General features: G+C 44.5%; 1 protein-coding gene and 1 pseudogene across 1 annotated transcript in view; both read right to left on the bottom strand.

Annotated features, from left to right (window-relative positions):
• Cdk2ap1 (cyclin dependent kinase 2 associated protein 1) overlaps positions 1–239 on the bottom strand; it is a 9,764-nt gene extending 9,525 nt beyond the window's left edge. Inside the window, exon 1 of the mRNA XM_015502425.2 lies at positions 102–239. The gene's annotated coding sequence lies outside the window, so the exon portion shown is untranslated. The remainder of the gene's footprint in view (positions 1–101) is intronic.
• A 1,866-nt stretch (positions 240–2,105) lies between these two features.
• LOC107156343 lies at positions 2,106–2,608 on the bottom strand (annotated as a pseudogene).
• Between the last annotated feature and the right edge of the window lie 12,666 nt (positions 2,609–15,274).

Below are 15,274 nucleotides of genomic sequence, written 5' to 3'. Positions count from 1 at the left end.
GCCCCCCGCCGCCGCCCGCGCGCCCCTGCCCCTTCCCAGGGAGCCAGCGGGACCCGAGAAGTACTTTTTTGGGGACTGTGGGGGCAGGGGTGGAAAATTACCTGGAGAAAATGGTGGCGACCCGTCTTCTCTCAAGCACGTAGATTATTCCAGATGCCCAGGTCTGGCTGTGCCCCAGGATTAGAATAGCCCGTTCCTGACATTGATTTCGAATAAATTTCATGTCCCTGCCTGTATTAAGTGGTTTTTAACCCTTTGGGGACCTCAGACTCCTTTGAGACTGACAAAAGCGAGAGGCCTCCTCCCCCGGAACATTCGCCCTCGCGACCACGTAATTTTGCACGTTAACTCGTGCCAGTATTTAGGGGGAGCGCCTTCTGTATGCCAGGCACCGTGCTAGGCGCTGAGGGAACCAGAGAGGAACTTGTCCAAGTTTCTGCCCCCCTGGAGTTCGCTTGCATTTTCTGACCCTCCTTCTACCCCACCCCACCCCCCACCCATCCCCGGATGGGACTGAACATATTTAGGGTTAGATGAATAACCTCCCCAAGGTACTATATTTTGGAGTTCTGTCTGAATAGTAATGCTCCTGGAATTACATAAAACGCCCACCCTTTTATGTTGTTTTAATCGCCATGGTTTGCAGGTTTTTTTTAATTAGTCACATTCAAACATCATCTCTGGATCTGATGACAAAGGCGTCAACCTCTCTGCCCAAGAAGGAAGGCAACACCCGCCCAGGCCTTCCCTCCTTCCCTTTAGGGCTAAAGGTGCAGGAGACACCCCCTCCCCAGCTTGGCCAGCTCCCCTGCTCAGCTTCAGGCCAGCTCTAGGGAAGGCTGCTCAGTGACATTTTATCTCATGAAGAAGTCAATGCCACCCCTTTTACACTGGCTAATATAAACATAAAACAAGCTAATATGTAATTTTACATTTAGATCTTAATTTTAAAGTCCCATTTCAGGAAGTAAAAAGAAACATGAAATTGATTTTAATATATTGTATTTAACAGGATGAATCCAGAAGAATATGATTTCAGAATGTAACAATACATGGAAAATACTAATAAGACACTTGGCATTCTTTTTATCATATTAAGTCTTCAAAACTCAACTGTGCATTTTGCACTCACAGGGCATCTTAACCCAGACTAGCTCGTTTCAGGCACTCAATAGCCATCATAGCTCAGCAGTCACCATATTGGACTGTGCAGGGCTGGAAGCCAAAAGAGGGTCCTTCAGCTAGGTACTAATTCTGCTCCCCACCTCTTATCTGTCCTGGCCTCCATTTCCTTGGGGCGGAAATTCAGATCTCAGTGGCTGCTCAGGCTCTTCCATGGGTTGTTCTCAGTCTGTTTCCGTGATGTTATATTTTTACCATGATTCCCCTCAGTTTAAGTCCTGGTCATTTGGAAGGGGAAAAAATATATATATATATATATAATTTCACTTATCATGAAAATATTTTGTAATATAATTCACTTATCATGAAATACAACCTTTTGAAGTACACAGTCCTGTGGGTTTTAGTATATTGAGAGTTGTACAAGCCTTACCTCTATCTAAATCTGGGACATGTCCATCGACTATAAAGAACCTCCACCCCTAGTCAGTCCTCACTCCCCACTCCCCACTCCCCACCCACTTAGTATACTTTACTTTTTCTCTAAGGATTTGCCTATTCAGGACATTTCATGGAAATAAAATCATACACATGTGGCATTTTGTGTCTGACTTTTTCTTTTTCCCTTTTTTTCCAGTACTAGGGATTGAATCCAGAGGTGCTCTACTATATCCCCAGCCTTTTTAATTTTCATTTTGAGACAGCGTCTCACTAAGTTGCCATAGCTGGCCTTGAACTTGGGATCCTCCTGTCTCAGCCTTCTGCTCGCTGGGATTACAGGTAGTGTTCATTACCAAAGCCAGGTTTATAACTAGCTTTTCTCTCTCTCTCTCTCTCTCTCTCTCTCTCTCTTTTTAATATATTTTTAGTTGTAGATAGACACAATACCTTTATTTATTTTTATATGGTGCTGAGGATTGAATCTAATTAGTGTATTTTTTTTTTTTAGATATGTCATTTATTAACAGAAAAGGCCTACAGACTTATTTCTTCTTGGTCATACCCACAGTACACTGCCAGGTGGACTTGGTGTGTTGGCCTTGGACAGGAAGGCACCAGAAGGGATGCAGCTCCCTATGGGCCCTAATCTTCCCGTCACTCCAGATCATCCTGGAGCTTATTGTCTAGAATGCGGCCAGACCTGGGCTGTATTTTTCATCTTTACATCCTTCTGTCTATTCAAGAACCAGTCTGGGATCTTGTGCTGCTGCGGATCCTGCATAATGGCCACCCCACATTCAACCTCATCCTTAGCAAGTCCTCCAGCCTTCTTGATGTGGTCAACATCTGCTTTCCTCAACACAGGAGCACATCTTCGCCCCACACCCTTAGCAGCAGTGATGGCAAAGGCTATTTTCCGATGCCTATGGATATTTCTGTTAAGTACTTGCAAGATGTGCTGGAACTTCTCAAGAATCACTAGAGAAAAGACAACAGCAAAGGGGTGGGTGTAGGCCTCCTGGGGAAGATACTTAGTGTCTTGTTCTCATGTTTCATCCACATTGTAGCATGTGTCAGTACTTTGGCTGCTTTTTATGACTGAGTAATATTCCTTTGTGTAGACATAGCCTTTTGTTTCTCCATAAATCTATGGACATTTGAGTCACTGCTACTGCTATGAACATCTGTATACAAGTTTCTGTGTAAACATGTTTTCAATTCTTCTGGAGATAGAGTCATAGAAATGCAATCAATTAATATAGTCACTCGGGTGGTGTATGTGGTTATGGGTGTGTGTTACAGAGGATTAAACTCAGGGACACTCTATTATTGGCCTAAGTCCCCTGCCCTTTTTGTGGAGGGAAGGGGTACTGGGTACTGGGGACTAAACTCAGGGGCACTCAACCACTGAGCCATGTCCTCAGCTGTTTTTTGTTGTTGTTGTTGTTGTTGTTGTTTTGTATTTTATTTAGAGACAGGGTCTCACTGAGTTGCTTAGAGCCTCTCTGTTGTTGAGGCTGGCTTTGAATTCTCAATCCTCCTGCCTCAGCCTCTCAAGTCACTGGGATTACAGGCATGAGCCACTGTGCCCAGCTCCTGTCCTTTTAATTTTTTGAGACAAGCTCTCACTAAGTCACTGAGTGACTGGCCTCCAACTTGTGATCCTCCTGTCTCAGTCTCCCCAGTCGCTGGGCTTACAGGTGGCATCTATACCCCACACCTGGCATCTTTAACTTTTGGAGAACTACCAAGCTCCTTTCCTTAGTGGCTGTACCCTTTCACATTCTCACCAGCAGTGTAGGATTCCAATTTCTCCACATCAACACCAGTGCTTCCGAATTTCCTAATAGCTTTTTCCTTTTTCTTTTTAAGTACCCTAGTGTGAGAGCTGTTATCTCCTTGTGGCTTTGATTTCTATTTTCCTCTTGAATAGTGACCCGGGCATCTTTTCAGGTGCCTACTGATCATTTCCATATCTTCCTTGGGGGAGGGAACTTCTATTTTGATTCCTTGCCCTTTTTTTTTTTTTTTTTTTGGTACTGGAGATTGAACTCAGGGGCACTCAACCACTGAGCCACCTCCTCAGCCCTATTTTAATTTTATTTAGAGACAGGGTCTCACTGAGTTGCTTAGTGCCTCGCCATTGCCGAGGCTGGCTTTGAACTTGTGATTCTCCTGTCTCAGCCTCCCAAGGGCTGGGATTACAGGCCTGTCCCACTGCAGCTGGCAGTTGCCCACTTTTGATTGGGATATGTGTCTTACTTGCTGAATTGTAAAAATTCTATACATTATGGATACCAGGCTCTTGGGGGGTACCAGGGATTGAATTCAGGGGCACTTGACCACTGAGTTACATCCCCAGCCCTTTTTAGTATTTTATTTAGAGACTGGGTCTCACTGAGTTGCTTTGTACCTTGCTGTTACTGAGGCTGGCTTTGAACTTGCAATCCTCCTGCCTGAGCCTCCCAAGCCACAGAGATCACAGGTGTGTACCACCACGCTGGACGATACTATACTCATTTTGTTTGTTTGTTTGTTTAGTTATATACATGGACACAATATCTTTATTTTGTTTATTTATTTGTATGTGGTCCTAAGGACTGAACCCAGTGCCTCACATGTTCGAGGCAAGCACTCTGCCACTGAGCCACAGCCCCAACCCCCCCCCATGCTATACTCTCAATGGTTATGGGATTTTTTCCCCATTCTATGGGTCACAATTTTTGGGGGGGGGGTGTACTGGGGATTGAACCCAGAGGTGCTTTACCACTGAGCTGCATCACTAATCCTTTTTATTTTTTGAAACGGTATCGCCTTGCTTAGGGCATCACTAAGTTTCTGAGGCTGGCCTCAAACTTTTGATCCTCCTGCCACTGCCTTCTGAGTTGCTGGGATTGCAGGTATGTGCCATCCCACCCAGCTTTCATTCCTTGCATTTATTTCCACATGAGTTTCAGGACCAGGTTGTCCACATAAGAAAAATTTGAGCTTATACTAAATCAGCCTCAATTTAGGGAGTATGGCTATCTTCATATTTTTTTCAGGGGGAGGTGTTAGGGATCAAATCCAGGACCTTAAGCATGCTAGGCAAGTGCTCTACCACTGGGCTACACCGTAGCCACTTAATCACAGTACCAGGTCTTTCAAACCATAAACACAGAATGTCTTTCCATTGATTTCTCTTAATTTTTAAAAATTTTGATGATGTTCTGTAGCTCACAGTATGCAAGACTTTTACTTGTTTGGTTAAATTTATTCCTAAAGCTGATTTTGTTTGTTTAGACAGATCTTTAGTTGCCCAGGCTGGCTGGAAAGCCCACCTTAGCTCCCAAGTGGCTGAGTCTGCAGGCACACACCACCATGCCTGGCTTAGTATTTCATTGTTTTTGATGCTATTATAAATGCAACCATTCTCTTAATTTCATTTTGGACTATTCAATGCTGTGCGTAGAAGTACAACTGATTTTTTTTTTGTGTGTGTGTGATGATCTTGAATCCCACAAGAGAGGTGAACTGAACTCACTTGCTAGCTCTAACAGTATGTGCATGAATCTTCAGGGGTTTCTTTTTTGTAGTTCTGGGGATTGAACCCAGGGGTTCTATACCATGGAACTACTTCCCCCAGTCCTTTTTATTTTGAAATAAGGTCTTGCTAAGTTGCTGAGGCTGGCCTCAAACTTGCCATCCTCCTGCCTCAATCTCCCAAGTCGTTGGGATCACAGGCGTGCAACACTGTCCCTGGCTCTCCAGGTTCTCTGTGTGTAAGGTCGAGTTATCTGCAAATGGAGACAGTTTTACTTCTTCGATTCCAGTTGGATGCCTTCTATTTCTCCTTCTCCCCCAGCTGCCCTCACCAGAACCTCCAGTACAATGTTGATAGAAGTGGCTGCAATAGCAGACATCCTTGTCTTATTCTTGATCAGAAGGGAACTATGGTTTTTTTTTCATTAAGTGCAGTGTTATATGTGGGCTCTTCGTAGATGTCCTTTATGAAGTTCCCTTCAATTCCTACTTTTTGACTGACTTTTTATCATGAAAAGATGTTCCCTTTTGTAAAATGCTTATTCTGCATCTAATGAGAGACCATGTGTCTTCCTCTTTGTTTCTGTGTAAACATGTTTTCAATTCTTCTGGAGATAGAGTCCTAGAGATAGAATCAATATCGTCACATGTGTGTGTGTGTGTGTGTGTGTGTGTGTGTGTACCATCCACTGACAGGCAGTATTCTAGGGGCAGTTGGGAAGGACAGTCCCCATGTTGTCCAGAAACATATTCTAATCAGGCACAGTGGCACATGCCTGTAATCCCTGTTACTTGGGAGGCTGAGGCAAGAGAATCACAAGTTCGGGCTGGGGATGTGGCTCAAGCAGTAGCGTGCTTGCCTGTCATGCGTGCGGCCCGGGTTCGATCCTCAGCACCACATACATACAAAGATGTTGTGTCCGCTGAAAACTAAAAAATAAATATTAAAAATTCTCTCTCTTAAAAAAAAAAAAAGCAAGAGTTCTTTCCTATTTAAAAAAAAAAAAAAAAAAAGAGAATCACAAGTTCTAGGCCAGCCTTAGCTACTCAGCAAGATCCTGTCTCAAAATAATAAAATAAAAAGGGCTGGGGATGTAGCTCAGTGGTAAAGTGCCCCTGGATTCAACCCCCAATACTGAGAAAAGGAAGGAGGCAGGGAGGAGACCCATTCTAGCCATGGCATATTATTTAGTTATCCTCTCACCTACCACATTGGGATCATCTCCTTACCCTTACTTCATTCACTTATTATTCTCCAGGCTGGAGAATAATCTCTCTGGACAAGTGGAGTTTCTCTCTTTGAAGGCTGTGGGAAGATTCTTTGCCTCCTTAAACTTCTGGTGGCCCCAGGTGTGTGGCCACCTCACTCCAGCCTGCCTTTACCTTCCCTCACATGGCCTTCCTCCCTGAGTGTCCTCTACTTTTCTCTGGAATTAGGCGCATACTAGACCGGGCTGATGTCATCTGGAGATCCTTAAATGAGTTACATCTTTTTTCACATAAAGTTACATCTACCCCTTTGGTGGGGAAAGCATTCAACTCACCTCAATAGGCTTCAAAAAGAATTGGGATTTTTCCCCCTTCCTCCTCTAAGAGTTATAAACTGTCAAAGGGGAAGTGGCTAGATACTGTCGATATCCAAAACTCACCTAAGCAGCTCTCTTTCCTTCTTTTTGTATCAGGGATTGAACTCAGGGGTGCTAAACCACTGAGCCCCATCCCCAGCACTACTTTGTATTTTATTTAGACACAGGGTCTCACTGAGTTGCTTAGTACCTCACTATTGCTGAGGCTGGCTTTGAACTCAGGATCCTCCTGCCTCAGCTTCCCTAACTGCAGGGATTATAGACATGCATCACCGCATCCAACCCTTATAATTTTGTTTAATAGTTGTCAATAGACTTAATTTATTTATATGTGGTGCTGAGAATTGAACCCAATGCCTCACACATGCTAGGCAAGCACTCTCCCACTGAGTCACAGCCCCAACCCAACCCCCTTTTAATTTGAGACAGCATTTTGCTAAGTTGCTGAGGTTGGCCTTGAACTTGCGATCCTCTTGCCTCAGCTTCCCAAGTCACTGGGATTACAGGCAAGTGCTACAGTGCCTTGCTCCCCCTGTACCCTGCAACTGGATCAAAAAAGTTTAGAGATCACTGACCTAAGAAACTATGCTGGCAAGTGCTCCAACATGCGCTCACCCTCAAGGCAGGTCTAGTTTTTAAGATGGGTCTCATGGGGCTAGGGCTGAGAGGCAGAGCACTCGCCTAGCACATGTAAGGCCCTGGGTTCAATCCTCAGCACCACCTAAAAATAAAATATATTGTGTCCACCTATAACTAAAAAAATATACTTAAAAAAATAAAAAGATGGGTCTCGCTGCCCAAACTGGCCTTGAATTTGTGATCCTCCTGCCTCAGTGTCCAGAGCAGCTGGGATTACAGTGCGCACCATCATACCCAGCCTCATCAATTTTTTTTTTTTAAGAGAGAGAGAATTTTAATATTTATTTTTTAGTTTTCGGTGGACACAACATCTTTGTTTGTATGGGTGTTGAGGATTGAACCCGGGCTGCACGCATGCCAGGCGAGCGCGCTACCGCTTGAGCCACATCCCCAGCCCCCTCATCAGGCTTTTAATCAGAGGTTGACTCTCAAAATTTACACATTTTCAGTTTTGTTTCTGCCATCACATCTGTTTTTAGACCTAGAACCAACTTTTTTTTTTTTTAATCCCTGGGTGGGCTCCAGCCAGCCAGCATTTTATGTGAAGGGCCTGATAGCAAATACTTATTTGTAAGCCATTGAGCTTTTTAACCACAAAGCTCTGCCACTGTAGCTCTCAAGGGGCCACAGACAATACACAAAAGGACAGGCATGGCTGCCTTCCAAGGAAACTTGATTTATGATACTGAAACTTAAAATTCACGTAATTTTCACATTATAAAATCATCTTTTTCTCCCCAACAATTTCAAAACGTCAAAGCCACTCTTGGCTTTCAAGGCCAGGCAGTAACAGGTGGTTGGCGGGATTTGACCCACAGACAACAGAGTATGTTAATGGTTTGGATGTGAGGTGTCCCCAAAACTCACAGGAGACAATGCGGAAGGTTCAGAGGAGTGATGATTGGGCCGTCAAGTCAACCCAGTCAGTGATTAATCCCCAGACAGGGGTTACTTGAGTGGTAACTGAAGTGGTATCTCTGGACAAGTGGAGTTTCTCTGCCTCCAGGTCACCCTGAAGTGACCTGCTTCCCTCCACCACTGTCAGGATGTTCAGCTTCACCTGGAGCGCTGAAGAATGGAGCCAGCCTTCTATGGACTAAGATCTCTGAAACTGTGAGCCCTCAAATAAAATTTTCCTCCTCTAGAATTGTTCTGGTCAGATCCTTTAGTCACAGCATTGAAAACGCTGAATGAAATAGTGTTTTGTTTTGTGGTACCATGGGCCCTTGCCACTGAGCCACATCCCCAGCCCTTTTTACTTATTTTGAAACAGGGTCTCCCTAAATTGCTGAGGCTAGCCTCAAACTTTCAATCCTCCTGCTTCAGCCTTTTGAGTTTCTGGGATTACAGGGGTACACCCAGCAAGGGTTTCCTTAAGTTGATTTCCTATGGATAGAAAGCCAGAGATGGGACACGCAAACATGAGGACATAACACCCATCCCCAGGGCTGGGATGTGGCCCAGTGGTAGAGGACTTGATGGCATGTGCATGTCCCCAGCACTTCAAAAAAAAGGTTTTGGTGGGAATAGACTCCCCAAAGTTTCCATTTTTCATCTCTAGTCCTAAATTGAAATAAATAATACAAAGCTCTCAATTCCTGCACTGACACTGATTTGTCTAGCTTTCTGTTTCCACAGCTTCCAGTGTGTGTGTGCCTGCACATCTTCATACATCCATATGAAGATGGGATCTCCCCGCCCCACACCCAGGGCGGGGCTGGGATGGAGCTCAGGATCCTGGATATGTTAAGCAAGTGCTCTACCATTGAGCCACACCTCAACCCAACCCCAAACACTTTACTTTTGGCTGCAGGTTAATGCTGCTGGATTTCCTAACTTTTTTTTTTTAATATTGAGGGTTTGGGCTGGGGTTGTGGCTCAGCGGTAGAATGCTCGCCAAGCACGTGTGAGGTCCTAGGTTTGACCCTCAGCACCACATAAAGATAAATAAATAAAGGTATTGTGTCCATCTATTAACTAAAAAATATTTTTTTTAAAAAATTAAAATTTTGGCTAGGGATATGGCTCAAGTGATAGTGCGCTCACCTAGCACGTGTGAGGCACTGGGTTCGATCCTTAGCACCACATAAAAATAAAAAAATAAAGATTGTGTCCACCTAAAACTAAAAAATTAAAAAGAAAACACTGAGGGTTGAACCCAGGATCACTTTACTACTGAGCTACATTCCCTTTTAAATTATTTTTATTTTGAGACAGGGTCTTGCCTAATTTCCCAGGCTGGCTTGCAATGTGAAATCCTCCTGCCTCAGCCTCCTGAATTGCTGGGATTACAGACGTGAGCCACTGTGTCCAGCTAACTTCCTACAATCTTATTAATTTTTTTTTTGAGAGAGAGAGAGAGAGAATTTTAATATTTATTTTTTAGTTTTTGGCAGACACAACATCTTTGTATGTGGTGCTGAGGATCTAACCCGGGCCGCACGCATGCCAGGCGAGCGCGCTACCGCTTGAGCCATATCCCCAGCCCTACAATTTTATTAATTATTCTAGTTTGGATTTCTCCAGCAACCAAGGGCTCTCACATCAATCGTTGCAAAAACGAAATCATACCTGGAACCGAAGTAAACAACAGATGTTAGACCATTTTCTGAGACTGCAAAATGTACCCTCTAAAGTTCCTCGAGAAAAGAAGAAACTGAACAGAATGTCCGCATGGAAAAGGGAACGGGGCAGCAGAGCAGGAAGAAGCAGTTTCCACTGTACCTTCTCATCTGCCTGTTGCCGTGCGCTCGTACTTATTCAAGCAAACCACCAACTGAAGAAGTAAAATCATGTATTTCAGACTAAGTTAGTGTCACCCTAGCCATCTTACCTTTGTATGTACTCAGTGGTAGTTCTCCAGTCAACAATGATCTGGATTCAAGAGCATGGCACTGCCTCTCCTAACCCAGTAATACACTTGACACCCAGAGTGGGCAGCTTTCAGAGGACGAAGCCAACTTGCAGAGAATTGGACTCTAAAAATAAGCACTTTGCACATTTCTTTTAGCTTCTTTCTCCCCATAAAGGCCTCCACAGATGGCTTCTTTACATCATGCTCTCAAATGACTAGCTGATAAATATTCATACTTATGGAAATGGTATTGTACGCATTCCAAGTCATCAGCCCACTAACGTTTGTATTTTCTGTATCTCAGGGGTGGCGCCCTTTGTTCATGGGATTTGTCCTCTATGAAATGCACACAAATGTGTACTTGCGTATGCACTCACATATACACAATATAGACATGAGCTTTTGCCTTTTTATGGCTGATTTGCTCGAATGGGGCTCCCAGGGATGACTTTGCCCCTCATGGGGTACTTAGGCATTCTGGGTTGTCACAAATGGGAGGGGAGTATACACTAGTGAGAACTGGTGGGTGTAAGCCAGGGATGGTGCTGACAAGGGCAGTTGCCACCACAATGGCCAGAGCCAAAAGTCTGTGGAGCCAAGATCAGAGCAACACAAGGCAAAGCTAAAATCTGACTCAGAGACAAAGAAAGCACCGAAGACAATGAGGTCAAAACATATTAAACTGTAGCAAGAAAACTCAAGAGGATGGTGGAGGCTCTGCTGGAATTTTGGTCTCTCATTTTTTTATTTAAATTAATACTCAATTTATTAATTTATTTTGGTACTGGGGATTGAACCCAGGAGTGCTTTACCACTGAGTTATATTCCCACACTTTATTTTTAGACAGGGTCTAAGTTGCCCAGACTGGTCTTAAACTTACCATCCTCCTGCTTCAGCCTCCCAAGTCGCTGCGATTATAGGCATGTGCCAGCTTATCTGGCCAATACTCAATTTATCAAACTTACTGAGGAAGGAGGATTGCAGGTTCGAGGCCAGCCTCAGCAACTTAGTGAGGCCCTACACAACTTAATGAAATCCTGTCTCAAAATGAACAATATGGCTGGGGTTGTGGCTCATTGCTAGTGCAATCACCTGGCATGTATGAGGCACTGGGTTTGATTCTCAGCACGGCATATAAATAAATAAAATAAAGGTCTATCAACACCTTTTATTATTGTTTTTTTCTTTTTTTCGTTTTTGGTACCAGGGATTGAACCCAGGGCCTTGTGCATGCTAGGCAAGCACTCTACCAAATGAGCTATATCGCAAGCCCCAACTATCAACAATTTTTAAAAAATTAAAAATAAAACCTTAAAAAGGGGGGAGGGGCTGGAGCTCAGTGGTAAAGCACCCCTGGGTTCAATCCCCAGAGAAAAAAAGTTATACATAAATTTTAAAACATAAATTTCCTTTTAGTCTTCAAGCTCAACAAGTATTTGTCAAATTTTATTCAAAAAAATCCACCCTGGGGCTTCACTCCTTCTCCCCCAGCCCATGTGCATAGAGGTCTGGCAGACAGCAGGGTGGGCTCTGGGCCCACATTACCTGGCTGGAAGCAGGCCCCAGCCCTGCAGGCTTTCTTGATGTCTTGAGTCTGTCTCATCTGTAAACAGTTGACAGCTAAACCTCACAGGGACATGTAAAGGCTTAAAGCAGTTGTGGAGGGTGAAGACACCTCCACCCCCACCCCCAGTTATCTGTAGGCAGCTGTAAACAAGCCCTGCTTCCCTCTCTGGTGGTGCTTTCCCTCCATTTCCAATTTCCTGACTTCCCTTCTAGGGTGGGAGTAGGCTAGACTCTGGGCAAGTCCCTTCCAGCCCACCCACCTGCATCCCAGAGACATTCAGCTTCCTGGTGTTGGCTCAGGGGTCAATGGCCTCCTTAAAGGGTCCCCAGGCCCTTGCTGCATTCCTGATTTCAGTTCTTCTCCTAATTCCATACCCTCCAGAAGTTTTTTTTTTTTTTTGGTAGTATGAGGATTGAGCCCAGGGGTGCTTAACCACTTAACCATTGAGCCACATCCCCCAGGCATTTTTTTCACTCCCCTCTCTTTATTTTTTTATGGTGCCAGGGATTGAACCCAGTGTCTCACGCATGGTAGGCAAGCACTCTACCACTGAGCTACAATCCCAGCCCTCACCCCTCTCTTTTTTAAGATAGGGTCTCATCAAGCGGCTGAGGCTGGCCTTGAACTCATGATCCTCCTGCCTCATTTAAACATAATGCCCACAAAAAAGCCCCAATCTCCCACAGAGAAAACAGCTCTCTAGGTGACTGAGATGGCATTGACACAGGGTGACAGAAGCGAAGAAGCTGAGAGAGAAGCATATTCATTTATTTATTTAAGAAGTTTACAAAAAAAAAAAAAAAAAGAAAAAAAAANAAGAGAATCACAAGTTCTAGGCCAGCCTTAGCTACTCAGCAAGATCCTGTCTCAAAATAATAAAATAAAAAGGGCTGGGGATGTAGCTCAGTGGTAAAGTGCCCCTGGATTCAACCCCCAATACTGAGAAAAGGAAGGAGGCAGGGAGGAGACCCATTCTAGCCATGGCATATTATTTAGTTATCCTCTCACCTACCACATTGGGATCATCTCCTTACCCTTACTTCATTCACTTATTATTCTCCAGGCTGGAGAATAATCTCTCTGGACAAGTGGAGTTTCTCTCTTTGAAGGCTGTGGGAAGATTCTTTGCCTCCTTAAACTTCTGGTGGCCCCAGGTGTGTGGCCACCTCACTCCAGCCTGCCTTTACCTTCCCTCACATGGCCTTCCTCCCTGAGTGTCCTCTACTTTTCTCTGGAATTAGGCGCATACTAGACCGGGCTGATGTCATCTGGAGATCCTTAAATGAGTTACATCTTTTTTCACATAAAGTTACATCTACCCCTTTGGTGGGGAAAGCATTCAACTCACCTCAATAGGCTTCAAAAAGAATTGGGATTTTTCCCCCTTCCTCCTCTAAGAGTTATAAACTGTCAAAGGGGAAGTGGCTAGATACTGTCGATATCCAAAACTCACCTAAGCAGCTCTCTTTCCTTCTTTTTGTATCAGGGATTGAACTCAGGGGTGCTAAACCACTGAGCCCCATCCCCAGCACTACTTTGTATTTTATTTAGACACAGGGTCTCACTGAGTTGCTTAGTACCTCACTATTGCTGAGGCTGGCTTTGAACTCAGGATCCTCCTGCCTCAGCTTCCCTAACTGCAGGGATTATAGACATGCATCACCGCATCCAACCCTTATAATTTTGTTTAATAGTTGTCAATAGACTTAATTTATTTATATGTGGTGCTGAGAATTGAACCCAATGCCTCACACATGCTAGGCAAGCACTCTCCCACTGAGTCACAGCCCCAACCCAACCCCCTTTTAATTTGAGACAGCATTTTGCTAAGTTGCTGAGGTTGGCCTTGAACTTGCGATCCTCTTGCCTCAGCTTCCCAAGTCACTGGGATTACAGGCAAGTGCTACAGTGCCTTGCTCCCCCTGTACCCTGCAACTGGATCAAAAAAGTTTAGAGATCACTGACCTAAGAAACTATGCTGGCAAGTGCTCCAACATGCGCTCACCCTCAAGGCAGGTCTAGTTTTTAAGATGGGTCTCATGGGGCTAGGGCTGAGAGGCAGAGCACTCGCCTAGCACATGTAAGGCCCTGGGTTCAATCCTCAGCACCACCTAAAAATAAAATATATTGTGTCCACCTATAACTAAAAAAATATACTTAAAAAAATAAAAAGATGGGTCTCGCTGCCCAAACTGGCCTTGAATTTGTGATCCTCCTGCCTCAGTGTCCAGAGCAGCTGGGATTACAGTGCGCACCATCATACCCAGCCTCATCAATTTTTTTTTTTTAAGAGAGAGAGAATTTTAATATTTATTTTTTAGTTTTCGGTGGACACAACATCTTTGTTTGTATGGGTGTTGAGGATTGAACCCGGGCTGCACGCATGCCAGGCGAGCGCGCTACCGCTTGAGCCACATCCCCAGCCCCCTCATCAGGCTTTTAATCAGAGGTTGACTCTCAAAATTTACACATTTTCAGTTTTGTTTCTGCCATCACATCTGTTTTTAGACCTAGAACCAACTTTTTTTTTTTTTAATCCCTGGGTGGGCTCCAGCCAGCCAGCATTTTATGTGAAGGGCCTGATAGCAAATACTTATTTGTAAGCCATTGAGCTTTTTAACCACAAAGCTCTGCCACTGTAGCTCTCAAGGGGCCACAGACAATACACAAAAGGACAGGCATGGCTGCCTTCCAAGGAAACTTGATTTATGATACTGAAACTTAAAATTCACGTAATTTTCACATTATAAAATCATCTTTTTCTCCCCAACAATTTCAAAACGTCAAAGCCACTCTTGGCTTTCAAGGCCAGGCAGTAACAGGTGGTTGGCGGGATTTGACCCACAGACAACAGAGTATGTTAATGGTTTGGATGTGAGGTGTCCCCAAAACTCACAGGAGACAATGCGGAAGGTTCAGAGGAGTGATGATTGGGCCGTCAAGTCAACCCAGTCAGTGATTAATCCCCAGACAGGGGTTACTTGAGTGGTAACTGAAGTGGTATCTCTGGACAAGTGGAGTTTCTCTGCCTCCAGGTCACCCTGAAGTGACCTGCTTCCCTCCACCACTGTCAGGATGTTCAGCTTCACCTGGAGCGCTGAAGAATGGAGCCAGCCTTCTATGGACTAAGATCTCTGAAACTGTGAGCCCTCAAATAAAATTTTCCTCCTCTAGAATTGTTCTGGTCAGATCCTTTAGTCACAGCATTGAAAACGCTGAATGAAATAGTGTTTTGTTTTGTGGTACCATGGGCCCTTGCCACTGAGCCACATCCCCAGCCCTTTTTACTTATTTTGAAACAGGGTCTCCCTAAATTGCTGAGGCTAGCCTCAAACTTTCAATCCTCCTGCTTCAGCCTTTTGAGTTTCTGGGATTACAGGGGTACACCCAGCAAGGGTTTCCTTAAGTTGATTTCCTATGGATAGAAAGCCAGAGATGGGACACGCAAACATGAGGACATAACACCCATCCCCAGGGCTGGGATGTGGCCCAGTGGTAGAGGACTTGATGGCATGTGCATGTCCCCAGCACTTCAAAAAAAA

Source organism: Marmota marmota, unplaced genomic scaffold (assembly GCF_001458135.2).
Source record: "Marmota marmota marmota unplaced genomic scaffold, marMar, whole genome shotgun sequence".
NCBI classification, from domain to species: Eukaryota; Metazoa; Chordata; class Mammalia; order Rodentia; family Sciuridae; genus Marmota; species Marmota marmota.
Note: the sequence above shows the minus strand (reverse complement) of the source record. Positions and strands in the feature narration are given on the sequence as shown.